Source organism: Lactuca serriola, chromosome 6, assembly GCF_051521515.1.
Source record: "Lactuca serriola cultivar US96UC23 chromosome 6, Lser_US96UC23_V15, whole genome shotgun sequence".
Classification (NCBI taxonomy): Eukaryota; Viridiplantae; Streptophyta; class Magnoliopsida; order Asterales; family Asteraceae; genus Lactuca; species Lactuca serriola.
Genome location: NC_136413.1, coordinates 35,323,961 through 35,335,380, shown reverse-complemented (window position 1 = coordinate 35,335,380; position 11,420 = coordinate 35,323,961).

Here is an 11,420-nt window from a genome sequence, read left to right as displayed (position 1 = left end):
GGCCAAAATATTGACAGGGGATCAAAGCTGCCAGCAACATCCTTTAGCTTCAGATTGTAGATTCTATATTCGTGTGATCAATTAGATCTAATGTTTTTTGGCCAAAACAACTTCCAAGAATTCCTCATAATTCTTCATAAGTTCCAAGCTCCATTTTAAGCTCCAAACGCGCATCCAACTGCTCCGCTCGAACTATCTAAAATTGACATTAGAACATGAGCAGTCCAGGAATTCTAACGAAATACATGAGCTTAACATTATTTAAATAAATGACATGCAAATGTACAAAATATGATCCTAAATGCTAATGAAAACTACCCTAAAAATGCATAAAATGGCATCTAACACTAATCCATACTCTCAGATCAGTGGTGGATGACTATACCTAATCCATACTCTCAGACTAGGGAAGGATGATTCTGCCTAATCCATACTCTCGGGTTGGTGGCAGATGCATATATTTGATCCCTAATTGATCCTCATAGATCCTAGTTTACGATTATCAGGAAATTAACTCACCTAATGAAAGAATATGCAGACATACTATTCGGTTTTCTGATCCCAACCCACTATTTCTGGTCACCCAAGAAAATAAACAGACATACCATTACAGTTGTCTGATCTTGACCCACCATTTCTGGTCACCCAAGAAGGAATACGTTTTGTACTCTAGTACCATTTTCGTACAATCAACACCTGAACGTGTCTAGGAGAAGATCCCTACTCGTGGTTCTAACCCACTCACACGTATCTCGAATAAGAGTACCTAATATCAAACTTAATTGAACTGGGTATCTATAATGAGCCCTACCTTATTAACTTGAAAAACTACTAGGTTCCCAATACCAACTCTATTTAGACAATCTTTTTGTACATATTTAACACAAAGTATATACTTTTATCCTTTTCTCTAATAATATTTCTATTATTGTTATCATTTAATAATAGATATATACCCTTTAACATATATAGAGTCATTTGGTTCGCATATCGCATATCCTCAAATACATATCTAACACATATACCATGAAATAAGCATATAGCTCACATATAAACTTTCTAACATATATTTAATACTTTAATTAATACTTATTAAAATTATTCTCATGAAAGGGACTATGCACTCACTTGACTTAGGTGGGTGACCGAAGAATTCGGCAGTACTCCGCAAAACTCCTTGAGTTTTCTTCTAACGTGACCTAGATACGAATGTCACTAAGTCTTAGTTAAATATTCCTAACGACTAATGATATTTTAGATTCCTCACTAATCTGAATGTCTACATCAAGATCTATCAAGTAAGGAACAATCAAGTAGGATTATATCGGAGGTAGAGTTCGTTTGGTATATAGAGTACACTATTTGGAAATCCCACTTTAAACACCTCCACTAAATCCAGCCTAGAAATCATCCCCGTAAGTAGATCGATCAATAATATCATATTGGATTTACTGAAAAAATCTTAATTATAGGTTCATAATAACGACTATGATTATAATTAAAAGCTACACTTAAATAAAATAAGTGTAGCTTAACTTATAGAGCACACTGATGAAAACTAAGAATTAAGCGGGTATAACTCTGACTTGAGATCTCCTAATTGTCGACTATCTGACACTGCATGTTTTTGTCGAAGTGGCCAAAAACTCGAGAGTAAAAGGGCTAAAAGTTAGAAAGACTTCCAGAGAGATTCTGGTGAGAGGTGTGAATAGAAATGAAGGATTTCGCAGGGTTTATATAGGATTGAAAAGGGTGCACGCCGGGCACCATGTCCCCTGCACGTCACGCATTTGGTCAACCAAGGTGACGTGTTGCTCTCTGCATGGTGCCACATGTCAAGCATCTGGTGGAGTGTCAATGAGTGTCGCGCATGTTGTCTGTGCATATGCGGGTGCATGCGGAAAAATATGCATTCTTAGAAAATTCATAACTAATTCATACGAGCTCCTTTTTCGATGGATTTTACATTCATGTGTAGCTATCAACGAGATCTACGACTTTCATTTAGACTCCATTGACTAATTTTGACTTTTTTTTAAAGTTATATTTTTAACAGGCTTAGACTATTAAAGTCATTTAAAAATTTATCACCCCCTCATATGATATCCGTTCTCGACTGTCTTTATATCGACAAATAGGTGTTGACGAGATCTTAAACTCTCGTTTAGATTGTCTTTTCATAACAATCGACCGATTTCAATTTCGGTTTCTAAGTCGTATACTGCTACGCTGAAATATTATAAGAATCATAACTTCCTCTCACGAAGTCAGATTTAAGCGTTCTTTATATGTGCAGAATCCTTGTCACATATTTAACCTAAATAATCTTCTATCAAAAGTCTACTTTAACATTTATAATATTCAAATTGACTAGCCCTAACTTACGGGTGTTATAGACACCCATTTCCAACAATCTCCCACTTGAACAAGTAGCCTTTAATGCATAGGATTGTCGTATTAAACCTTCCAAGTATTTTGAAGACATTCGGTTCTCTCCAATCCAACTCTTATCGATCGTCATTGATGTTTCATTATTAAAAATTATATTGTATATATAGTTATTGAAAGTTAGATTGTATTTGGGCTATATAAAGAAATATATACCTGAAAATGTAAAGAGTATTCACAAGTATATAAAGAAATATATACTCGAGAAGTAAAAATCAGACGGAATGGATAGAGTATTCACAATGGTAGGCCTCTAAACCCACTTTTTGAATACCTTATCTCATATGTGAATGTGTATTGCATCACTGTTTGTTTGAGAAAAATTCGGAAGCATTTCGCCTTAGCTCCCAAGTATATAAAGAAATATTTACCCGAGGAGCAAAGAGAAAATGACAACCAAATTTTTATTAAACAAAAATCATGCAATGCAAATTCACATCCTAAATGAGATAAAGTATTCAAAAAGTAGTCCCAAAACAGGGAAATCCTAAAATTAATTTCTAAATCAATTTTCAGACAATATTTCTAGGCTTTTGATGATTATGAAGAAGATACCTAAACTAAAAATCAATGATTCAACGTGTTTTCATACTTTTGTTATTAATAGTGTCATACTTTTGTTGGTTAATTATAGTATCATACTTTTGTTTACTATTATAGCATCATACTTTTAATAGAAACATACTTTTATTTTTTGGTTTTCTATTATAAAATATAAATAAAAATAGAATGCTTTTATAAATAAAAAAGTAAATTACATGAATGGTCCCTATGGTTTGGGGTAATTTGCGCGTTTGGTCCTTAACTTATTTTTTTAACTCGGAAAGTCCCTGCTGTTTGTTTTTGTTACGCGCTTGGTCCTTACTATTTGTTTTTGTTACGTGATTGGTTCATGTCTCACCTAAAAAAAAACTATTATTTAAATAGGAAAAAATTATGGGATAGGTAAGGAAAAGTGAGGGGGGTTGGGGTTAGGGTGTGTTTATTTAAATATTTTAAAAAATCAATGGCAAAATTGTTTCTTTAGGTAAGACAGGACCAAGCGTGTAACAAAAACAAACAGTAGAGACCTTCTGAGTTAAAAAAATAAGTTAGGGACCAAACGTGCAAATTACCCTAAACCATAGGGACCGTTCGTGTAATTTACTCTAAATAAACTAATAAAAGTACATCGATGTTAGCAATGTACTTTTATTAGTTTATTTATAAAAGCATTCTATTTTCACTTCTTTTTCATATTTATAGTATTTATAGTATCTTATTTTTGTTCTTTCTATTATAACCTTGTACTTTAAAACCATATTATCAACTAAATAAAATGATATTAGGCACTAACCTATTAAGCACCTTATAATACAAACAATATCAACTATTCATTAAGAATTCACTTACACAACACATTAAACACTTATTAATTAAGCACTTTATCACCTTATCTTACATGCACTCAAACTGATAAACCTAAACATCTAACAAAATCATACATGTATACAATACAAACAACTCTAATTCCATACAATTATGCAATACATCTAAATGAGACATACAATACATGTAATACATCCAATTCAAATTCCAATTTCATACATGTATACAATACATCCGATTCCAACTCCAATTTCATACAAATATGTACACATCTAAACACAAAATCAAATGAGACGTACAATTATGCAATGCATCTATGCAATTTCATACATGTATACAATACATCTACTCAAATGAGGCATACAATCAAATGAGACGTACAATTATGCAATTTCATACATGTATATAATACATCCAATTTCAATTCCATATAAACATGTACACACCTACAACACAAAATCAAACAAATCATTCCCAATTTTATTTTCATGCCTAAACCAATGTTTTAAAAAATGGTTTTTTAGTTGAACCGATATGGTGACTGTTTCCTGGTTCGACCGTCGAGTTAACCGGTTTCCATAATTTTCATCTTTTTTACTATTTTGTGTGTGTGTGTGTGTCTATATATATATATATATATATATATATATATATATATATATATATATATATATATATGCACCATTAAGAATTAAGTAAAATTAAATGCATATTAAATGATATCTATACTTATAATTGCTTTTTATGGAAACTAATTAAATTCGTCATTAATGTCAATAATAATATTATTTCAGAATGAATTCGTATCTAGAATAAAGAGAGTGTAAATTGTCGTTCTTCATATTCGATGCAAATTTAATGTATTTTAAGTGTCTGATTCCTGAAACAAAAAACAAACTCATACATAAAAACGTAGACGCGAAATCATTTTGAAAGAATGTTATTGTTGACATTAATGAAGTATATTTAATTTCCATAAAAAGAGAATTATAATTATGGATATCATTTAACATACAAACAATTATGGAAATTATTTAATATCTATCTTTATTTAGTTAAATAATTATTTAATTTTACTAAATTCCTATTGGTGCATTCTAGCACACAATAAATGTAAAAAAAACACATTAACCTAACCCTATATATATATATATATATATATATATATATATATATATATATATATATATATATATATATATATATATGGTTAGGTTATTTTGTTTTCAGTATCTATTATGTGCATCTATGATTGATTCTGGACCAATCATTTTAGTTATTTTAAGAAAGTAATTAATGCATATTACATGTTGAAGATATAATGGATATTAATTACATCTTCAACATTTAATATGCATTGATTACTTTCTTAAAATAACTAAAATGATTGGTCCAGAATCAATCATACATGCACACAATAGATAGTGAAAACATTTGAACCTAACTTTCTCTCTCTCTCTCTCTCTCTCTCTCTATATATATATATATATATATATATATATATATATATATATATATATACTAGAAATACTTTAGGCCCGTGCTAAGCACGGACCGCAGATGGTAATGTGGATATTTGTTTCACCTTATTTAATTTTATATTGTGTTATATATATATATATATATATATATATATATATATATATATATATATATATATATATATATATACATACTAGAAATACTTTAGGCCCGTGCTAAGCACGGACCGCAGATGGTAATGTGGATATTTGTTTCACCTTATTTAATTTTATATTGTGTTAGGTGGATTTTTAATGTAAATTTCTTGAATTAGAAATGAAAATAGAAATATATTCTTATAATTACAAGAACATTATTTTGATTGGTAAATGATTGTAAGTACATTATTTTTTTAGGAGAAAAAATTTATAACTTCATTGTTATTACATGTAAAAAGTAACATACCGATAAAAAGTAAAACATGTTATTCCTTACAATATATTATTTTTTGTTGTATTCGGTTTTACATGAGCATGCGCTACAAATTGTAGTTCATTTTCAACTTTTATGACAAATGTATAGGATTTCTAAATATAGAAAAAAAAAATTAAGCTAAAAACATAATTATTGAAAGTATAAGCATTTTACTATTAAGGCTCTCTTTCATTTTTTTATAATTGTTAAGTCCTAAATTTATGAAGCATGCTTGCACTTTGTGAATATGATTAAAAAAACTATTTTATCTTTTTATTTTAATAGGACAAATAACAACATTATTATTTATTACTAATTGTTATAAATTAAAAATATAATTATCATATTAAATAGATTTAAATTTTCAAATAAAAAAAATAACATGATAATCACTCCCTCTCTCATCAATCATGGCCAAAAATATGAATGGAAGATAATTTCCAGATAACTAGCAGAATAATCCTTCATTAGGCTTATCATTATTCATATTATGTTTTGTATGAAGGTGGAAATGCAGATTCTACCTTTTCTTTCACAAAATGCGACTTCTTGAAGGTTGCCACTGGGAAAATTGAACCCTCAAATTGCTTTCATGAGGTAAACATTTCCATACCATTTTTTTCCTCAATTTACTATATTGATCTTTTGTAGAAATTCATTTTTATCACTTTAAAGTTTTTTGTAGTTTATCAGCAGGCGAAGTTCCTCAAGAAGCTCAGATCCAAAGCTTTGGATCCAAGAACGATTCAAACATAATCTTGTCTTGTGGTTTATCATGTGTATAATATAATTTGAGATTATATAAACAAACATAAGCATTTTAATTACCTTAATTATTATGAGAAAAAGATCTTCAAAACACTGCATAACTGTACTATTTTGTCTATGGATGATGAAAGCAAATGCTTATCATTGGCGTGTCAACGAATCCTAACGAGCAAATATATTGGTATAATGGCTACATACCATATGCAGAAAAGACATTAACAATAGACCATTGGGTGTGACAAATCAGATAATACATAATCTGATCATACTTCATCAACTGATAATACGTTGTTTAATGGGATTATCTATTTTGATGGACTTGCATATCTTCATCCCCTTTATGTTTCAATCTTCCGAGTACTTAATTTTTCTTCTCAATTCATCTATCATTTTGATTTTTGGGATCAGGGTGTTGATTTTATAATTTCTTCATTCACATTCTTCATAAGGAACCTTTTATGCTAATTCCGGAGAAGCAGAGTCTATTTTGGCTAGAGCTCAAGCAACAAATAAGGAAATTGCTTTTGTATTAGCAGCATGATATATTGAGACAAGACAGAGTTGATATTTAGTGGGAATTAAAAAATGATGTTGAAAAAGATTGTTGAAAGAATATGTATTTGGAGCATTTGGAAGAGTAAAACTTGCAGACAGGTATGCAATATTATCATAAAATGTGAAAAAAAAAAAAAAAAAAAAAAAAAACCAAAAATGCGTGTACCAGAGTTTTCTCTACAGTGTAATTCACAATTTTAAATCCATTGGATAATTAGGGGTTTCAACATCCAACTCTTGGATTATCTGTAAAGAACAATAACAAACATTCAAATTCAAATTAAAATAATAATTAGGGTTCTTGTTGATGATAAATATGTAATTATACATACCAGGAGAAAAGAAAGTGGCACAAAAAGGAATGACATTGTATCTCTTCACCCTTATAGATTGTTTTAATGATCTATTCAAAGCCTCTTTTGATAACACCACTGACGTTTCTTTTTTGATCATTGATGTCATCAGACATTCAAATCACACAGGCATAGAGATTTGTGGTGTTTGTGACTGAACGTCATAAGAAGAAACTTGAGTCTTGCATGATAATGAATTGAGTAAATGGAGTGCGGTGGTGGTATCAATTGACTAAAAAGGAATCAGACGGTGGATAGGGATTAAAAGCAACCTTTCTCATATAGTAATGATATATGAGGGAAAAAGAAAATAAAAAGAAAAATTAAAACATGAAAGGCCAAGCAGAACGATGGGAAGAAAATATACGTGCCTGCAATACGATCTCATGAGAATGAATCTCTAAATATAAGATGGGGATAGAGAAACAGAGAACAAGGTGGCGGAGACGAAGAAAGAGAGAAAAAAACGTAGGAATTGACCTTAAACCCTTGATTTTCAAGTTGACGACATTTGCTCTTCTCCAAACACAATATCCACAGGAATCGGCGAATACAGGAGAGTCTGATATCAAGTGGTGTGAATCCAATTTGAAGCAACGTGGCTCTTGGAGAATCTCTGAATCGGTGGACCTTTCAATGTAGGGAAGGTGGTATGTGGAAGAAGAGGTGAAGAAGAGACGTTTGGGTGGAAGTTGTACGTTGCGTCTGTCAAAAGGTAGGGTACGTGGCTTCTTTGGAAGAGGGTAAAAATGGTTTCTTTCGAAAATTAGTTTCCGAGGATGATTAGTTTTCTCTAGACAAGTTTTGGACGACAATTATATTGGATAGGTTGTTTTGGGTAAAAGTAAAAATTTGTTACTGTTTTCTAGTGGTCAACAAATTAATCGAAATTTTAAAATCGACACAATTTATATTAATATAGGACGACACAATAATTTAAAATTATGAAGAAAGAAACACATTTTTCTGAAGGAGGCGGGAAAACGGAATTGGAGAGAGAAGAAGACGATACAACATGGTCAGCTAGAACCTGGAGTTGAACTCAAGCAAGTCAGATGGTGCTCCATAAATGGGCACATTCCTAATGGACATGACGAACAAAAATTGTTCAAATTTTAGGTTAGTTTAAAATCGACATTCGATTAGTAAGTAACTTGATAAGGGAAAACCTTTTAATCACTGCTTATGAGCAACACGTGCAATGTTGAATCACTGGCTTCAATAAGTTGTAAATTTATAAATTATTTTATAACCTCCACACCTACAACTTGGTTAAGGTAATGAAATCTGCTTGTTGGACACATCCCTCCGCACCCACAACTGAATGTTCTATATAAGCAGTTTCAAGTGACAAGTGTCTATAAGTTGTTTGAAGTGACGAGTTTGAAAAAACCTCAAGTACCGATAAAGTTTCAAGATTGTGTATACACATAACAAAACATTAACATAATGCTTTACTCAAAGACCAAACTGAAAAACTTTTGATGTTAGACTAAATATGATAAAAACAAAAAGGAAGGGATCATTTTTGTGAGTTACAAACAAATTAAGTACAAAATCACTCTTCCTTTGGCAGTTAACTTCTAATTGAGCGACTACTTTTCCTTAAGTTGAAGTTTTTTTTAATAGGCTTAATTGGTGTGCTGAAGAGAAAAGAAGGCAAGATGGAATCATTCGACTTTTGAACAACAAAGTTAACAGAAAAGATAGGTACCTCCTCTTTTACAATTAAACTAATTGATTTTTTTTCATCATCTTACCTCTTCTTTAATACTAAAAAGCTTGATTTAATTTTACTATTTGTCTCTTCAAGTTTGTTTTCCTTCTGTTTAAGGAACCTCTACATTTCATTCACCTTGTCCTCGTTGCATTTAATGTTTTATGCCCTTCACATAATACTTCTTCACCCTCTTGCAATTTCTTTCCTATTCCCATATATCCTCTCTTTGTTTGGTGAATGCAGCTTCATATGCTTCTCACCTGTAACAAAGTAAAGTTCTCAAATCAAAAGTTTTAATAAATCATAATCAAAACTTACAACATAATATACCCTACATTGGTGTTCACTCTGTAGCAGGCTTTCTGTAATTGCAAGTTTGATTTTGAAAACAATGTGATGTGTTGGGCAGATCCATAGTTTAGGCATGTATAATCTTGTTTTTGGATTCCAAAATTAGTATATTTTCATTAAAAATACTTCTTTTTTTCTCAAATAAACACAATGTTTCAGACGAGATAATAAATTTATGTAAATATTACTCTAATTTATATTTTTATTAAGGAAAGCTTTACTCTAATTGGAACTTGAAGGGGGTGTACTGAAAAGGTTGAGCATTTATCAGTTAGATGCATTATATTCATTTTTCACAATGTGGGTATGATTTTTCTGCAGCGGATTCACTTTATACCCCACTAACACCCTTCACAGTCAAAGGCCCACAATTTAATAGTTATGCTATGAACTTTACAACATTTATTAATAACATAAATAAAAAAATTTAATAGTAAATTCCCAAAATCTAGAAACCTAATTCAAAGTAAGATCGGTACAATTAGCATAAATGTAGAGCAATATTAAACATATTCGCCCTAATCGATGAAAAAAACTAACCTTGACACTCTAATGCAGGGAAAAGAGAGGGGACTGAATTAACGCTAACCCCATTGATCAGTACTTTCATTTATCCATCTCTGCAATTGTTGTAGAATGTAAGTTATTGGAGAGAGATATACATGATGGGTGTAGGAGTAGGAGACCGCCTTTTCAGCAACAATATGAAATCGCAAGTCAGGGTTCAACACCAAACCATCTAAGAAATCAGCGAGCACACAAAACGACTTAATATTTGAGAAACTTTGAGTTTGTAGATATGTTATTGCAACCAACCGCTTTTTACAAAACCATCTGAAAAAAAACTTTCAACCAGAAAATAAAAGATGAAAAATTAGAAATCAAAATGATAGACACAGTCTGGCTTCAAATCGAATGCTAAGTCACCAGAATGGCACAACTCACACAACAAATTACGAAACTCAAATAGGAAACTTATAAAAAAAAATATTATTACCTCATTGCAAACATCTAAATAGAAAAGACACATATCTATGTGTTTTGGAGTCGTGTATAAATAATTAGGAAGAGGGGAGAAAAGAGAATAATCAGGAATAGGAAGCGATGGCATGGAAATACCTGTTGCGTTCATGGCTATTTATATCAACACCGAATTTGAATCTAACCATCATCTCAAAAGGCGCGTCTCTTCTATGCGTTCTAATGGTTCATTCGCGTTGAATACATTCGGTCTCATGAGGCGATTTCAATCGACATTGATGTATATGCCATCGTTTAGAGATAGGTGATGTGGCGTCCAATAAGCCTTGTAAATTTGAAGTTGGCGGCACGAGAAAAAAATGGCTTTTATATATAATAATGATATATATATATATATATATATATATATATATATATATATATATATATATATATATATATATATATATTATGAGTTTGACGTCTACAAGTTCAAACATTAAAAATACATATAAAAATAAGTTGTGGATCAATCCAAATACATTAAAATAATACATAACCATAACTTTTAGTGTTTTAAATTATCTATATAAGTATATATATATATATATATATATATATATATATATATATATATATATATATATATATATATAATACCGAAACAAAATATAGTTTAGATAAATACAAATACATCAAAAAAAGAATTATAACATTTACCATATGTTTTTATTTAGAGGAAAATAATTAAATTTGAAAAAAAAATACCAAAATTTATTATGTAAATGGTTATTTTTCATGTATTTTTATTCGGTTTATCCGGTTCAACCAGTTTATTTTGATCGGTTCAATCGGGTTTTTCTAAAAACCGATCGGTTTAATTCGGATCAGAAATCGACTTAAAACCGATGATAGTTGAACCACTCCCTCCCAAGGTTCCCGGTTCAATCGGTCGATTCAAA